This window comes from Danio rerio, chromosome 22 (genome assembly GCF_049306965.1).
Source record: "Danio rerio strain Tuebingen ecotype United States chromosome 22, GRCz12tu, whole genome shotgun sequence".
Lineage (NCBI taxonomy): Eukaryota > Metazoa > Chordata > Actinopteri > Cypriniformes > Danionidae > Danio > Danio rerio.
The window spans coordinates 19,897,868-19,917,014 of record NC_133197.1 but is presented as its reverse complement, the minus strand read 5'-3'; the positions used below and the strand labels follow the sequence as shown (position 1 = coordinate 19,917,014).

At 34.3% G+C, this 19,147-nt stretch overlaps 1 long non-coding RNA gene across 3 annotated transcripts in view; it reads right to left on the bottom strand.

Annotated features, from left to right (window-relative positions):
• LOC141380314 (uncharacterized) overlaps nt 1-19,147 on the bottom strand; it is a 51,451-nt gene that overhangs the window by 11,444 nt on the left and 20,860 nt on the right. The gene's annotated exons all lie outside the window — the stretch shown is intronic.

Sequence of the window (19,147 nt, the reverse complement as noted above, 5' to 3'; positions counted from 1 at the left end):
GTTATTGCAACAGTTTTATTCCAGTGTGAATCAGATCATTATACCTTTTGAGAGATTGACTCAAATAGTTTCAGTTCTTATTTTAAGTTTTGTAACATCAACACTGAATGCGTTACTATTTTAGTATTATCATTATACTAATTATTATTAAAAGATACATTTAATAATATGCTTTAACAATTTAAATGCAGCTCAACATGGAAATCTATTTCTGCAGACAGATAAAAAAATGGTTCACACTTTAAATGAAAATGGATTGCTGTGAGAAATATTGCCTCACAGGGAAAACATCATTTATCTCAATTATTCAATACAAAGTCATACATTTTAGACATAAAGGGACAATTACCTTTTAGTTTTAGATCTGTGCATGTTGCAAACAGGTTTCAAAGATCTTCAGAGGTGAGAAACATTTTGGTCACATTTTACAATAAGGTTTCATTAGTTAATGTATTACCAACATTTACTAATCATAGTTTAACATTTACTAATGCATTATTAAGAGTTAAAGTCATGCTTGTTAACATTAGTTAATGCATCACGAGTTAACATGAACCAACAATGAACTTTATTTTGTGGTATGTGGTATGAACGTTTTAAAGGGGGAAAAAAGCCTGTATATGCAATGCAGTTTTGTGTGGCAACAGTCATTTAGCATGAACTTGTCAGTAAAAGCAGAATACTCCAAGCTAGTTAAGTTAGTACTGCCATTGCAAGACAGACCTGACATTTTACAGTCCCTATTACATCTCTGATGGCACTCTGAGCTGAAGATTTGAGTTGCAGACCATGCAAATGCAGATTACAGTGTGCATACTGCTCTCATTACAATCAATCTGTCAGTCACCCATTTCATTTAGATCCCTTTCAAAGCACGCCTACGATAACAGTTATTTTGGTGTGTGCCAATCAAACGTGCTTTTGAACTTGAAACTATCAGAAATGAAAGTGGCGTGCCCTCCCAACTAATAACACACAAGATTGTTTTCTTTCAAAACTACCAGTTACACATAAAGTGCAAGAAATGTAATATCAGAGTGCCATTAAATAATCCATATTTTACTGGACAACATGTCGCACATGGCTGAAACTGCATTGCTGAGAAAAAAAGAGAAAAGAAACAATAGTAAAAATGACATTTCTAAGCACAAAAAATGTACAATCGGATGTTTTAGCACATTTTATGTGTAGCTAACATGTTTTAAACTATTGTTTAGCTTATAGCATGTTTTAGCACATTGGTAGCAACAATTACAGAAGGAAAACAGCAAACTTGTTGTTATGTTGTTAAATTTTACATATTACTACCATGTTTTAGTAAGTAATAGCATGGTTACTATCATGTTTATGGATGGATGGATGGATGGATAGATAGATAGATAGATAGATAGATAGATAGATAGATAGATAGATGTTTTAGCTCATTATACACTTTAATATAGAGCTAGAATGCTTAAGCACACTGCTAGTAATTTCAAGCACAATGCTAACATATTTCAAGTTTTATATGTTTGTAATGCTGTTTCAAGCATGTTTGTTAGCCATTGCTAGAATGTGTTGGCATTATTAGGATGTTGCTACTGCCACACTGATTTAATCTGGATTGCTATGATATGTAACAGAACATGTACTGTCTTAACATACTGTAGGTAACTAGCACTCCAATTGCATGTTGCTGGTGTGTTTTTTCAACATTTCAACACACTTTTACATATAGTTAACAGGTTTTTACACGTTCATAGCATGTTTTAAGATGTTGCTATATGCTTAAGCCCACCCTTTTATTATGCTTTAGTGCATTGCTAGAATGTTTTAACATTTGTAAAATAGGTTTCTAGCATGTAAGTTTTAACATGTGGCTCACATGTTTTAAAAAATAGCCAGTACATTAGTGACATGTTGCTAGGAAGTGTTAGCATGATGCTAGAAAGCTTTATAATTTTCTTAGAATTTTGTTATAATTTACATTCTGGTAATATTTTAACATGTTTTAACACATCACTAGGATATTGTTAGGCTGTTTTAGAATGTTTCTAGCATGTGATGAACGTTTTACAATGTTTCTAGTTCTCAATGTTACATTTTATCATGCTGCTAGAATGTTAAATCGTAGCATTTGTAAGCACATTGCAGCCATTTTAAGCACACTGCTAACATATTTCTAGCATGTTTAACCATGCCACTAACATATGTTGCTAGCACATTAGCATCATGCTTTACATCTTTTACATCAACACAAAGGAAATGTGTTATTAAATGAACATATTAGCCTATTATGCTGCTAGAACATTAGCACCATGTTTCAACACATTACCAATATTTTAACACACCGTTAGCATATTTTAACACATTAGTAGTATGTTTTAACATACATTAGTGCTTGCTATCATGTAACTTGTACATCAACACAAAGAAAATGTGTTATTAACTTAACATATTAGCTTATTATGTTGCTAACACTTAAGCATCATGTTTTAATACATTGCCAATATTTTAATGCACCGATAGCATATTTTAACACATTAGTAGCATGTTTTAGCATACATTACAGCTCGCTTTCATGTAACTTTTACGTCTACACAAAGGAAATGTATTATGAACTTAACATCTTAGTTTAATATGTTGCTAACACATTAGCATCATGTTTTAACACATTGCCAATATTTTAACACACCGTTAGCATATTTTAACACATTAGTAGTATGTTTTAACATACATTAGTGCTTGCTATCATGTAACTTGTACATCAACACAAAGAAAATGTGTTATTAACTTAACATATTAGCTTATTATGTTGCTAACACTTAAGCATCATGTTTTAACACATTGCCAATATTTTCATGCACCGATAGCATATTTTAACACATTAGTAGCATGTTTTAGCATACATTACAGCTCGCTTTCATGTAACTTTTACGTCTACAGAAAGGAAATGTATTATGAACTTAACATCTTAGTTTAATATGTTGCTAACACATTAGCATCATGTTTTAACACATTGCCAATATTTTAAAACACAGTTAACGTATTTCACTACATTAGTAGCACGTTTTAGCACACATTACTGCTCACTATCATGCAACTTGTACAACAACACAAAGGCAATGTGTTAGCTTGCTTTAAAAGCACCACACTGAAATGACTGAAAGCAAAACAACTGTGTGAGTTTTCCCTAGGGCCTCCATCAGAGCAGCGAGTGTCTGGTGTAGATAATGACATGCGTTCAGGTAAAGCGGCCCGCAGGCCATCCAAACCGATAAGCCTGACATGCGCTACTGTAAAGGGATTTCTGGAAAGCCTTCCTCTTTTTCAAACAGTCATATTAGCTGAGTTATCAGCATGACAGCGACTGCCCAAGGCCAAACATATTGATCCACTGAAGGCTCACTGATTCGCTCACATGTAGCAGAGAGGCATAATAAATCTCAGATTGAAAATCCATTTTTCATACTGTACATTATAATGTCGGACGCCTCAATTGACTTTTAGCTGACTGTAGTTTTATTTCAAATAAAATAATTATACACAATTGCATAGAGTTGGCCATTTATCAATAATATAATATAATATAATATAATATATTATAATATAATATAATATAATATAATATAATATAATATAATATAATATAATATAATATAATAATACAATTCTTTTACAATGATGATTGATTTTGACCTCTCAAAATCCACAAAGGAGTTTTTATTTATAATATATAAATTAAAATATCAATTATGTTAATAAATATAAAGTTATAATTATTATTGTTTAATTTTTTTGATGTATGGAATTTTAACAATGCCATTTATCTGTATACTTTTTATGGTAAAAAAAAATAAATAAAGATAAATAATATATATATATATATATATATATATATATATATATATATATATATATATATATATATATATATATATATATATATATAAAATAAAATAATTAATTTTTTTTTTGAGTCGTCACAGCGGAATGAACCGCCAACTTATCCAGCATATGTTTTATGCAGCGGATGCCATTCCAGCAGCGGACTATCACTGGGAAACACCCATACACACATACACTATGGACAGTTTAGCTTACCCAATTCACCTATAGTGCATGTCTTTGGACTTGTGGGGGGGAGAACATGCAAACTCCACATAGAAATGCCAACTGACCAAGCTGTGGCTCAAACAAAGCAACCTTCTTGGTGTAAGGCAACAGCGCTACCCATTTGCCACAACGCCACCCTAAATAAAATATCATTTAAATTAATAAAATAAACCATTAAAAGGTAAAATGTGTAGTATAAACTCTGCAAATCCACACAGATTTTTTTTATGCACAATGGTGAAGTTCTGGCTTTGACTGAGACCGAGATACACTTCAAGTGACAGAAAGAGAAGCAGAAATATATATACGTCTCTTTTTCATCTAACGTGTCGAAAATAGTCTTTTTTATTTGGCAGCAAAACCATGCTCAGACTTCAGTAATTGTCTCACACATGAGCTACTCGGATTCAACATTGTCAACAATTTGCCATTGACTAACTACAGGTTTCCTTCTGAAGTTAAAGAAGAAAGAATATAGAGTACATTGTGATGATACGCAAGACAAATATGAAAAAAACCTATACAGTTGAAGTCAGAATTATTAGCCCCCCTTAGATGTTTTATTCTCTTTTAAATATTTCCCAAATGATGTTTAACAGAGCAAGGAAATTTTCACAGTATGTCTCATAATATATTTTCTTCTGGAGAAAGTCCTGTTTATTTTATTTCAGCAAGAATAGAAGCAGGTTTTAATTTTTTAAAAGCCATTTTAAGGTAAAAAGTATTAGCCCCTTTAGGCTATATATTTCTTCAACTCTATATACTAAAATAGGAGAACATTTGATGAAGAGTTAAAACATTTGAAAAGTAATATTATTTAATTTATTAATATTATTTAATTATTTAATAATATTAAAAGAGCTATAATTTAGGAATGAGTTACTGTATTGTTTTTTTTTTTTTTTACTATGAACAGCTTGTAATTAAAAAAATAAAATTAAAATTATGCTTTTCTATTTGAAGATTTTTTTTAGTTTAATCTAAAAGAAATGTATTTATTATTTTTATTTTTGCCTATAAATATAAAAAATTGGAAGTTATATATTTTTTTCTGTGGTCATTCATTTAATTACATAATATTTTTGGATTTTTTTATTTATTTTAGTTTAATCAATGGGATTTATTTTTTTAATGCAATTTATTTTTATATCTGATTTTTATATGGGTTTTTAAGACATTTAAAAAAATCCAAGTGCCATTCAAATTCCCTGTGTAATTATGGGTCAAAGTGCAGAGATATTATTAAAATGGCAGACGGGTTTTTTATATCTGAAATGAATGGAGATTCGTGGGTTTAATTAAAGTTTTCTGACTTTCTGCTTAATTTATGCTCAACAGATGTGCTATAAGCTGCCGTTTTGATTAAGTTGCTGCTCACAAAGCTTTTAAGAGTGAATGCTCTTCACTTATTCATAATTTATAAAGCAATAAATCAATAACATGCGAATAAAAATGCATCTGGTTTGATTCCACCCTCCAGCTTTTAATCACATCGGCAGGTAGAGCGATAAACTCGAGTTATGGAAGTTGATGAATTTCAATGTCACTCGAAAGTCACTCAATAGTCACCAAGTGGCTGTCAAAATCCTGTCAGTCAGGCTTGAGGATTGTCTGGATGGACTGACAGAGAGCAGAATGAGAGTTAAATATCAGGATGATGTTCAAAATTGCTGCCCTGCTTCTAAACTCGTCTAATGTATATGCAAATCCTTTTTTTCCTCAAGCCAAAACCCTCCTTTTTTTGGTCGAACGTGTTGGTCAACATAAATGAAAATTGCTGATTGAATAAAAACAATGAAACTTTACTGATAATTCTCTCACCTCCTTACCTTCTAAGTTATTAATTTCTTTCCTCAGTGTAAAGAAAACAATTTTTTTAGAAAAAACATTCCATGATTTTTCTTTCTATTAACTTCTATGGTGCTCAATCATTTAAACTTCCAAATAAAACAACACCAGCAAAGAAATAAGGGTCTTAAATATTAAAACAATCTGATTTTAAGCACAGGCCCATTGGAAAAATGCTTTAACTTTAATTTTTGCAAAAATCCATTGCTCCGGGGACGTTGTATTGCACATTTCAGATGTCAAATCTTGTAGGAAGCTCTGTCTACATTTTTGAGAATCTGAAGTATGTTACTCAGGGTACATTTTTATGACGGTATTTCTATGGCAAAAATAATTGAGCACACCGGTGATGTTTACGCACGAAGTGAAGCTTACAGACCTACATGCGTGGAAACTAGTGCTCGTGCGTGAACATCCACGCTGGACTGATCCTCTGGCCACTAGCGGATGACACAGGAGTGGATTTTCACTCTTGTCCCATCCTACCCCACAGAAAGAAATCTTGTCCCGTCCCACTACCGGACCAAAGTTTAAAAAATAATCTTGCCTTCCGCCGTACCGTACCCATATATGTTTTTTTTTTTTTTTCAACTTTTAGTCTTTAGGTAATACATAGAATTTGATTTTATCTGCTCCCCATACTGTTTTAGTCCAGCTTCTGACTAAAGGCCCTGTTTCTATATTTTCTGGATATCAGTTACAGTAAATAAACGGAAAACAATACATAGTTCACACAAGCTTCCTTTTACTCATTTACTGAATTTTTTTAAATAACATGCTAACAATTTTCATCTAGCATGCTCTTGCATAACAAGAGAAACACAGACTGCACAGTTTAAACATATTCTTTAAACATTAACATGTTTTAAAAAATAAGCAAATCAAATAAGCAGAAACAAAAGTTTTTACTTTTTTTGAGGAATCTGTGGCATGATGTACGCTCTCATGAGCAAGGTTATACCTCACAAAATGCTTTTGTAGTTAATAGTTTTATATTTTTAATGGAAGAGACAAACACAGCCTCATTGAAAATATTGTTGTTTTACAACCTGAAGTCATTACAGACTCAGCAGGTTACAAAATATGTCTCTAGTCATTATTTTAAAAGATTAATCCTTATTTGACCATTACCCCAAGAGAGAAAAGAGCCAGTGAGCGAGCGAGTGAGAGAACTGATCACATGTGAGCTGTGAGGCATAACCTTGCTCGCAAAAGCACACATCGTGCACACGGATGATGATATGCGCGCGTGAGGGTTTACAACTAGCTCACAACTGCATGATTCCTAGCAATGGCAAATGGATCAGTTCAGTGCGCATATGAACATCCCCTGCGCACGCGAGCACTAGTTTCACTAGTATCTTCTCGCAGTTCACTTCTCCTCGTGCTCAAACATCACTTGATTATTTTGGCATAGAATTGCCGTCATACAGTTTGTTCTAACTTTCAACACTTCTTTTACAAATCGATGAGATTGCAGTGCTTGTTGTACAGATCGCCTAGAAAACCACTAACCAGATCTCTTACCTAAACCCAACCAATAGTGTTTCCAAAAAGCAAAAGTAAGAGGAAAAAGTGCACTGCAATCATGTCCTTCATCTTGATTTTATCTCCCAAGTGTTCTGCATCACAAATGCATCACAACACTGTACAAAGTGAGCTACTGAACAGAACACAACAGAAAAGCGGTCTATATGAAAATAGATAGTTGAGGCAAACGTATTCAATCACAAGTTATTAATTCAATCAAATATTTGGTGCTGTGCAAATAAACTGCTTGAAAATAATCCTTTTCGCTCCATGGACTTCCATTCCTACGCATGTGAATGTGGCAAACTGTAGTGTGACCATGGCATAATTCATAATTAAAATGTCCCAGTAAATATCATTAGTGTGAAAAGAAAAAAGCTACCTGGCGGTGTTTATTTTACCAAGAAACTGCAGTCAAACATACACTGTAAAAAACAAAATGAAAAAAAGTCAAGACAATATTTTTATGTTGCTTTAACAAATTTTTATAGGTTCCAAATATTTTTATAGAGGTTATAGAGGTCTCTATTTTAATGATCTAGACATTAAGTGCAAAGCGCAAGGCGCAAAAGCATTAAGGATGTGTCAGAATCCACTTTTGCTATTTTAAAGATGGAAAAATCCGCTAATGTGCTCTGCGCTGGACTTTAGACCTGCTCTCAGCTGATCTATTGCCCAGTCTATTTTAGTTCCTCAAAATAGCAACGAACACACCTCTTCTCTAGACCGAAACACCAATGAGTCCACAAAGTGCCGCAAATGAATTTGCTATTTAAACAACGTGGCGGAAAATGGGAAAATTGTGGTCTACCAACACATCATAAAAACAAGTCTTGCACCTTATGCCGGGTGTATGATAGGGGCCATAAAGTCTAATGTTATTCTTTTAGTCAGTTTGATTGATCTAAGTTAAGATGACTTAAGTTGATTCAGCAAAAAATGTTAAGTAGCAATATTTTTTACAATGCATGTTGAAGTTCATTTTTGTAGTTTCACTTGTTTCTAAAACCCTAATATTTTATAACCCTAAAGTTCTAATATGTCCCAAAACAAACAAGAGACCATTCAAATGTACTGGTTTTAATGCACTGTAAACAAATGATCAAATGATGAAGTTTCACACAATTCCTTCATGTCAACACAAATTGATTCACGTAACTTAGTCACGTAATTTAAGTTGATTGAACATAAAACAACTAAATTGTCACAAAAAAACCTAAATAATTGGGTTGTTTCAACTCATTTTAAATAAGTAGTTTGAACAAGGAAAAAAAGTCATTTTTGGAGTGTGGTTAAAACTATATTTTTCAAAATACCTTTTAATGGTATTTTAAATCTAAATCATTCTGTGATCGTTTCTATCGGTTTCTTCAGCGTGATATCTAATCATTCTAAAGTGGGATTTTGAATGACATCTGAACTCAATAGCTCTGAAATAAAGATGTCTTCAGGGAAGCCGGTATGCGTTGGAAACCACCAAGATCCTCTTTAATTGCCAATCATGCTGTCGGAAAGAGAAACATTTTTTGAAACCTGCTGAGTCTGTAATTACTTCAGGAAATTTCTGGAAATAAACTAATCCTAAACTAATAATAAAAAAAAAAATTCATAATTTACTCATAATTCCAAACCAAACCTATTTGAATGTCTTTTTTATTTTGAAAACACACAGAAAAATACATTTGAAGAATGTTGAAAACCAGAACTCATTGACTTCCACAGAAAGGAAGAAAAGACATCAGTGATTCCCAGTTTCCAGCATTCTTCAAAATATGTTATTTTCATTTCAACATAAACAAGAAACTCAAATAGGTTTGAAAGTTGAGCAAACGATGGGTTAACTGTCCCTTTAAGAATCTGTGAAACTCTTTCTATGTGACCTGGAAGTCAGCAGCTCATTATCACTACATATATTTAGACAATATGTTAATAAGTTTTGAACTTCAGAGTGAATCCAGGATATTTGGGCCAAACAGCATTTATAGCTTGTAAATTAACCCAATAACACTGCATCATGGCAAAAAGTGTAATGCTAAAACTTAAAAGGTATATGAGGCCACATGGCAAGGGGGCAAAAAACAGGATTATATTTAAAGCTAACCGAAGCCTGACTTTCTTTGCTTTTATATTAAGAGAAAATCAGCCAAAGCTTTGCCTCTGGGGAATATCAGTGCGCAATATAAACTCTCCAGCTGAATTTGCACACGAAAAAAAAAAAAAAAAAACACTGCAAGGGATAAAACAGACTTTGTATTTGCTTTTCTCAGTTGCGTATATCTGTCCTCAGAGGCGCACCGAGAGATGTAGTTGTATCTCAGAATAGCTGTCGAGGCACAAGACAATGAGATTGGAGTGTTGAGGTTTGCCGGCGAAGCGCTGAGAGATGCGTGCGCCGTCGAGAGTTGCTTTTCTGCTTTCCCTGAAGCTCAACAACCTGATACACTGGCACTGGGAACAGATGTGTCCTATTTATGAGTCCAATTATGCATTTGAAACTCTTGAATAGCTCAATACATTTTTCAGCTCATTGCCTCTGTTGAGCTGAGGGAAAAGCTTGATAAAAGCAGAGCTTTTTGGCGTACATGATTTTTGATGGTTTTAAAAGTAAAACCCAAACACAATAAACCCAACAGAAACCATTACAGCATGGTTTTAACAGATTTAATGGGAATTTTATTGGTTTAAATGGACACTGTATTGGTCTCTATTGGTCTTTTTTAGGTTTCTATTGGTGCCATGTTTAAATCAATAAATCTTTGTGGAATATGTTCTAAAACACTCTAGAGACCTGGTTTTAATGGTTAAGATGGTTTATTATGGCTTTCAATAACATTTAAAGTGGAAATTGTTCAAATCTTCTGTGATGGTTTCAACTGTTTTCTTTAGCGTGACAACTAATCATTCTATAGTGGGATTTTGAATGACATCTGAATTCAATTAGCTTTGAAACTAAGATGCTGTCATGAAAGTAGGGATGCGTGGAATACAGCAAACTCGTCTTTAATGGGCAGTCACGCTGCTGGAAGGAGAGATATTTTTCGTAACCTGCTGAGTCTGTAATGACTTCAGGTTGTGAAAAACAAGGCTTCAATTGCACATATGCTTCAGCAGCCTATTAGTTACGAGTGGGCGGCATGTAATGGCTGAGATCTTCTTAAAGTGACTGATCTGAAGCTATGATGCAATCTTCATAGTGGATTCATGAATCAAAACTGCTCCGATGTTGTAATTATTTACCTCTAACCATGCTTTTATAAATAAAAATGTAAAACTGAATGCAGTTTCCAACTGAATGATAAACTGGTAGTGGTAAAAACCGAACTCCTATGTTTAAAACGATTGCTGTAAAAAAGTTCTTGCTCTTTGAATTTTTTTGAGTTGAATCAAATAAACATTTTTAGGTATCTCGACATCAATCAAACTGACTAAAAAAAAAATAAGTTAAAGTTTTCATAACTTAAAAAAATGCAGAAACCTAATTAAATTATTAAAATAGCTTAATGCAACATAAACATTTGCTTTCATGACTTTTAGACATATATCATTTATTACTTATTTGACATATCGTATGGTCAGCGCCAAGAGCCTAGTGGTTGGTACATTGACACATAGCACTGAAGTGCTCACAGCGACCTGAGTTCGATTCCTGACTCGAGGTCCTTTGCTGATCCTTCCCTTATCTCTGCTCCCCACACTTCCCTGTCTGTAAATTTCCACTGTCCTATCATAATACATATGAAAACCCCTAATATATATATATATATATATATATATATATATATATATATATATATATATAAGAAAACAAAAAACAAAACAAAAAATAGATCATATGAATGACTTAATATAATATAGATACAATCTTGTTCGTTTGAGTGATTCAAATACACACACACACACACGCACGCACGCACGCACGCACGCACGCACGCACGCACACACACACACACACACATTACAATAAGTGTAGTCTGATTCCTGAAAGTCATATGAGCATGTTCATTTTACTGCAACAAACACTTTCAGATTGATTGACTCATTTGAACTGGTTCATTTGAGTGAATCATAAGCATACAGTACAATCACTATGGGCCAGTTCCCATAAAATGACTCATATAAACTTGCTCATTGAAATCAAACACACGCAAAACGATTAGTGTATTTTGATTTCTGACCAATTAACAATATAACCTCAAGGTAATCTTGTTTGTTTCAGTGAATCAAACACACACACATCAAAATAAGTGTAGTCTGATTCCTAAGAGAATGAGTCATATTAGCTGGTTAATTTTACTGCAACAAGCACATCCAGAACAATCAGCGTATTGGCCAGTTCCAGAATGCTTGAATCATTTGACCTGATTTATTTGAGTGAATCATAAGCATACAGTACAATTACGGTAGTCCGATTCCCAAAAAAAAAACTACTTATATGAACTGGCTCATTGAATCAAACACACACAAAATGATGAGTGTAGTTTGATTTCTGACCAAAAGACTCAATATAATGTCGATATGATCTTGCTCATTTTAGTAAATCAAACACACACACATTAAATAAGTAGAGTCTGAATCCTGAGAGAATGAGTCATATGAGCTGGTTTATTTTACTGCAACAAACACATACAGAACAATCAGAGCAGGCCGATTCTAGAATGATTGTCTCATTTGAACTGATTCATTTGAGTGAATCATGAGCATACAGTACAAGAGTTGTAATCCGATTCCCAAAAAAAAGTATTTTTGTGAACTGGCTCATTGAATCAAACACGCGCAAAATGATCCATGTAGTTTGATTTATGACCAAATGACTCAATATAATCTTGATATAATCTTGCTCATTTTCGTGAATCAAACACACACACACACACATTACAATAAGTATAGTCTGATTCCTGAGAGAATGAATCCCATGAGCTGGTTCATTCATCACAATCACATACAGAACAATCAGTGTAGGCTGGTTCTAGAATGACTGACTCATTTGAACTGGTTCATTTGAGGGAATCATATGCATATAGTACAATCATGGTAGTCCGATTCCCAAAAATCACATGCAGAACAATCAGTGTAGTCTGATTTCTGATCAAATGACTCATACGAGCTTGTTCATTTAAATGATTGAAACAAATTCATTTTAATAGTGAATGCAGATCACTGGATTGCATTGGAGCCACCATTTTTAAAATGTGAGAACAATTTTAAAAGGTTGTTTAAGCTGACTTTATATCTAGGATATGTTTTTTATAAAGTGTGTGGGCACTTGGACTAAAGATCAGGGTCAATCAAACTTTGCCTAGCACAAATGTATGTAAAATATTAATCAGAGTCTGGAAAAAGCCCAGACAGATTCACATCACAAGAGTGCTCAGTCAGCCTAAAATTAATTCCTTGGGTGCTGTACAATTCCAGCTTGATAAATAGACAACAGCGAGACAATCAGGCTATAAGGCAATGGGTGCATTAACATGACAGTACATTTAAGGGATGATCAATGGCCTACGGTTCATGCAAGAGGGAATACTTAATGCACTGCCCTCAAGACTGTGACCCCGAAGAGGTTTAAAACTCAGTTACGGGCAGTAATGAGGTATTGCCTTAGTCAGAAAGAGAAAGGAGAGAATAGAAGTGTTGTGCTTGCATGGGGGGAAAATACAGAATAAAAGAATAGTTTCAGTGATACCAATAGCATCTGTTTGATGCCTCTGAGCATTTGCTATTGTTGTGCAGAGTGAGATTTGTGTTCTCTTGGGACTCCGGGGATTCTTCTGTTCAGTTTGCAAGGCTGAATATTTTAGACAGGTTGCTGCTTTTATGTGTACGTTGCACTTTTTGTTTATTTATCCTCACTTTTATGCTCTCTGTGAATCAATGACTTAAAAAAAGTTAAAAGAAGAAGTGTGAAAGACCATTAAGAAGACTCTGATTCTCAAACTATTTAGGAAAAGATATTTAGTCGAAAGTATTCATTCATTTTCCTTCAGCTTAGTCTATTATTTACTGCCACAGCTAAATGAACCGCCAACTATTACAGCATATGTTTTATGCGGTGGGTGCCCTTCCTGCTGCAACACAGTACTGGGAAACACCCATACACTCTTGCTTTCACACACACTCATACACTACGACTAATTTTGTTTACCAAATTAACTTATACTGCATGTCTTTGGACTGTGGGGGAAACCGGAGCACCTAGAGAAAATCTACGCGAACTTGGGGAGAACATGCAAACTCCAATCCAACCTTGGGCTCAAACCAGCAACCTTATTGCTGTTAGGCAACAGGGTTGACCACTGAGCCACTGTGTCATTGTTTGTCTAAAAAACAGTAATCAAATGATTACATCAATGATTGTAAAATTAAGATTACAACTAAAATTTTGGAAGGTTACAGCAGTCTAAAATAAGTTTGAAGTGAACATACCCTTGCTTTGAATGAATCGGCACATCTGGGGTCAAAAGACATGACTTTTTAGTCTCACAGAACATCATTAATCTCCCACAGGACATCATTAGTCTCTCTAGTCTCTTGTTTAGTTCAATTCAATTATTAAATTCAGCAACTGCTTCATTGGCGTGACAAATGTTACAAATGTATTGCCAAAACATTTATAAAAATTACATTAAAAATAAAAGAACATACATATATAATAAAAACAGTAAACACAGTAAATAGTAGAAGTAAAATACAGATATATACATATAATAATTACATCAAAATATAAATAATATATCATATTATTCATATGTCATATTTTTCAGTGTATCATATATAACTCAATATAGTATATTATTATTATTCAGTATATCACATTATTATTCAATATATAATATCATTCATAAACATCAATAAAAAATAATAAATCAGAATAAACTGTACATTTAACAATCAACATTTTAGGATAAAACAGAAATAAAAACAGTAATAATCAGTAAATTTACAATGATTTATTTATAATCATCTAGGTGTGTGTGGATGCGTGTGTGTGTTTGTAAGTGCATCACTGATGTTTTTATTGCTCACCTCTCTCTTTTTGTGACAGGCGTTAATGTATTGTGCCGCTAGAAGGTCAGTTTTTTCCCCTAGTAAATATTGCAGTTGTGTTTTACTGTCTGACTCAGTGAAATGTAGGTAAATGCTCTGGAGTTTGGGGTAGAATATTTCTTGGATGTGCTGATAGTTTGTGCAGCGGGTGAGGAAATGTTCCTCCGTCTCCACCTCTGCCTGGGCACAGTGTGGGCAGATGCGGCTCTCTCTGGGTTGCCAGTTCTGTCTGTATCGGCCCGTCTCTACAGTCAGACTGTGAGCACTCAGACTGTATTTGGTCCTTTATTGCACTCAGATTTGTTGCTGTAGTATAATCTCTATTTAGGTCTAAATAACATTGAAGTTTACTTTTTTTCCGGGTGCTTCATTCCAGTAACTCAGATACTCTTCTTTTCGTGCATTTATCATTTGATTGGGCTTAATTCTGTGGATGAGCATGTCTGTGTTGTAAGAATGGTTTTTAACCACAGCGGTTCGAACTGTAGTTCTGCCGAGTGACTAAAAAGTGATCAGCATGATGGTAAAAAACTGTACAATTCTAGTCAAACCATTCTTCTGCAATCTCATACCAAAAACGGAAATAAGGGCAGTATTAATAGCTATAAATGTGGGAGAGCGTTGATACTATGTGATTATATTGTATTGCAATATGGAACAATTAAGTGTTGATGTTAAATCAAAAGTAATTCACAATTACTTGAAAAATTAGATCATTTAATGACAATAATTCTCTATGGTTACAACTGAATTAATTACAAACAACTGTATAAAATGATAAAATATGAAATGATAAAACATATGATATTAATTGTACCCAGCTTAAATGTAAAATTAAAGTTACCAGAGTTAGATGGAGAGACACAAGGGGGAGAGAGAGAGAGAGAGACAAAGAGAGCAGGCTCAGAAGTTAGCCTGATTGCAGTAGAGTCAGAGAAGACTCCAGAGGAGGAGAGGAGCAGAGCAGGAAAAGACAGGCCAGGAAAAAGAGGGCAGAAAAAAAGACAGAGCCAGAGTTTACCACCTATTTTGTATCTTTCTTGACCATGTGACTAAAGCCCAAATGCTGAGACATTCAAACTGACCAATCAACATGTGACCACACCATAAAACCCCCAAACCTTCTTGAGTCAAAAAGACATGTTTTGTCATATAAACAAATGCATATGATAATTTAGCCTCTTACAGTGTCATGATGCTGCCTGCTGTTAGTGGTATTCATTGTGTTGGTTTGTGTTTGCAGCTTCAGGACCGTCTGAATCAGGGGCCTTTTTTGATTTAAAGTGATAAGAGTTGGGGTCACTTATTTTTGTTTTCAAAATTTGAGTTTCTCACAGACATAACTTTTCTCTCAGAGATGTCTTGCTGTGTTGTTCTCTAATATAGATTTTTCTCTCTATATATATTTACTGTTAATTAGAGGAAAATGAAAACTTACAGTGAACTAGTTTAAACATTTATATTTTTGCCATACATTTAACATGAAAAGCTGCATGCTTTTCAAACTAGTTGTGCAAGAATTTAAAATGACAGTGAGATCTGCGTGTAGAGATCATTTGAATACATTTATACATTGGTATACTAAGCAATCCGCTTCATGAAAATTTAATTTCCCTTGATGTTATCGCTGCTCAGATGTCATGCCACACTCCTGTCTGAAAACACTGTTATTTGTTCATGCCTCAGAACGTGAATAAGGAATAAATGAAAAGCCATGCAAATGCATTTCATTTATAAACGTTTCTCACAGTTTGGCTGTTTTAATAAGAGCCCTGATGGCCAATTCTGAACAGCGTGAGTATGTTTTAGCTGGTGGAGTTTGATTTGGCATTTCTTGTTTCAAGTGCACTGGGGCATGCCGGCTTCCAATCTATCAGCTGATCTCAAACTAAATTAAACTCATTTTAGTTTATCAAAGCCTCAGCTGGCTCCTCAGTGTTTGTGTTGGAGCCACAGGTAAAGCTGAATGAGTTTGTGATGCAAAAAGAGAATCAATTAAGATGAAACCAACCGAGATGAAGGATGTGTCCTTCTGACCTGTATTGCATTAAGAGGTAACTGTAATGCACAATATTATGAGGTTAAAAGAAACCAAAGGATATTGGAAAGGGGAAAAGGCATCACCAAAACCTCATATACACAAGAAAATATGTTTTCTGAAGTGTCCCAGTCAAACTGATTGAGACCTCAAAGGGCAATTCACTCCAGATGTCCTGAGAATATTTCTGAACTGCAACAGTTTTGTAAGACGTTGACCAAATGTGCAGGTCTGATGTACAATAACAGGTGGTGGTGGAGGCTACTGCTGTAAAATCTAAGCATTCACATACTTTTTTTGTACTATGAAAAATGTATCAATGTTTTTTTCTTGGTTAAAATTATGTCAAATGGAATGACCAGTGAAGAATCTAACTAAGGATCCAAGAATTCTTGTAGCAATCCTATGTGTGTGTTGTTTTAAGAACATTTGTGTTCATGAAGTTCATTTGTGTTGTGTTTCATTTTCATTTGTTTATATTCATTTATTCTTCATTTAATTATTTCACTTAATCATTCGATCATTAGTCATTTATATAATTATCATAATATGTTTAATTGATTATTAGTTAATGTTTTGATTATTATTATTGATTGTTAAGCCTTGCTCACAGTACATGACTTTAAACATCGGCTGTGCCATTTAGGGCGGCAACCCACTACATGATCTGACAACAACTTGTTCGCCAACAGCTCAGTCAAGCTACCAAACCACAGCCAATGAAATTTTGAGGGAGGAGTCGTCAGAAAAAGATGAACACTATTGGCTTCTTGTGTGCCGATACATCACTGACAGTGTATCAAGCAATGACTGTAAAAAATATGGACGACGCGACAGCCCCTTTTGCCATTGAACGCCTTGAGGGCAAAACGCCTGCTTGACGGGCACAAACTGTCGCAAAAGACTGCTGAAATTGGAGCCAGACATGCGCAGAAGGACTGTCTGATGGAGCCAGAGGAGGAGCCGCGATAATGAGCGGAGTCGAGCTTCCAACCAAACGCTTTATGTAAAATCAACCACGCCCCCCGAACTTCTCACTCGACTGCCGGTGTCTGCACTATAACAAACGCTCACTGATGTAAATAGAAGCACTTACATTAAAAAAACACAATAATATACGGTTTAAAAACGGTGTGATGTAAGCTGTTAAACTTTAATAAAAGCAATACATGGTGGACTGCAGAAATAAACGATCTTTTATACACTCTAGCCTGAATATGAGCACAAATAATATATTCTCTTATTGTTATATTTGTTGTTGGTACTTGTTATCTTCATAGGGGTAGAAATAACACTTGTAAAATATGAACAATAACATATAAACAACACATACATTTTTAGAAAGGTTTTTATTTTTAATTAGCCATCAACAGAACCCAAAATATAGCCTACACACCATAACGATTTACCATGCGGGAACAATCGTGCGTTTAGAAGATAAATACAGCAAGATTACTAAATATCAACAGGATATTTACACATCCCAACCCTGCAATTTGTCAATTTGTGCAAAAAAACTTTGCACTATTAATACAACGTCTATCTGCTGTAACATCACTAGTATATTGTTTATTCATTTTCGCTTGAATTGTTTATTTATTTAATTTTTTTGCCTCCGTTTTCATTTGGTTTATTCGATGCCTTCATTATATCTGGCAACGAGGAATTTACATTCTTTTTAATGTTAGCTGGAGTGTTCAAATAAAACGCCAACAGTAAATGATGTAAATAAATAATATCTAACATTTACAGCTCTATTAGGTTATATAAGATTCGATTTCAAGAACGTTATAATGATTTATAACAGCAAATTCAGTAGATCACTTAATAACATGCCAAAACTTAAAATGCAGAGACGTCCTATAAAGCAAGTTCAAATAACCTTACAGGAGATCAACGTGGAGATTATTATTTAAACACAAAGAGAATTACTGCTAACGATCTCCTGTATACCCCGTACTTAAATAGGGTTATTTTATTGTGCAGTTTTATTGTCATTTTCGTATTTATTATTATTATTATTTAATACTTGTGCAATCGATAAAGGTTTATTGTTATTTATTTTGTCCTTTATTTAAATAATTGCTATGCTGTTTGCATCTTTATTCAAAGGTTAAACTCAGTGATACACTTTGCGTTCACATAGTAGCATGCGTTTGTTGTTATATCAACAAAAATGGGTGTAATAACGTTAACAAATGTGAGGGTTTTATATAATGAAGATTCAATCGCGCCAGCTCCGGGCATCAGCGCATAACCTAGTCGCGGCGTCGCGGACTGATTCCGGCTCGCATGCGGCAGCGCCTGCTCGCTCGGCCGCCGCATCTGGCTCAATTGACTCAGGCTGGAATCGGGCAGTGAGTCCAGGCATCCGGAGTAGGTCCAGCAGAGGTAGTCAGTCTGAGGGGTAAGTCTCCGGCAGGCAAGAACTGGCCCCAGTGTATTTTGCTATCTGGGTGGCTAGGCGTGTATTAGCAAACTAATAAAGCCCGAAAAAAGCTCTGACCTTAGCGAATAAACAGTGTTCCACCAGATCATGTATGTCAGAAACTGTAGTTTACTGCTGAACTCATTTTGTCATAGTAAAATATC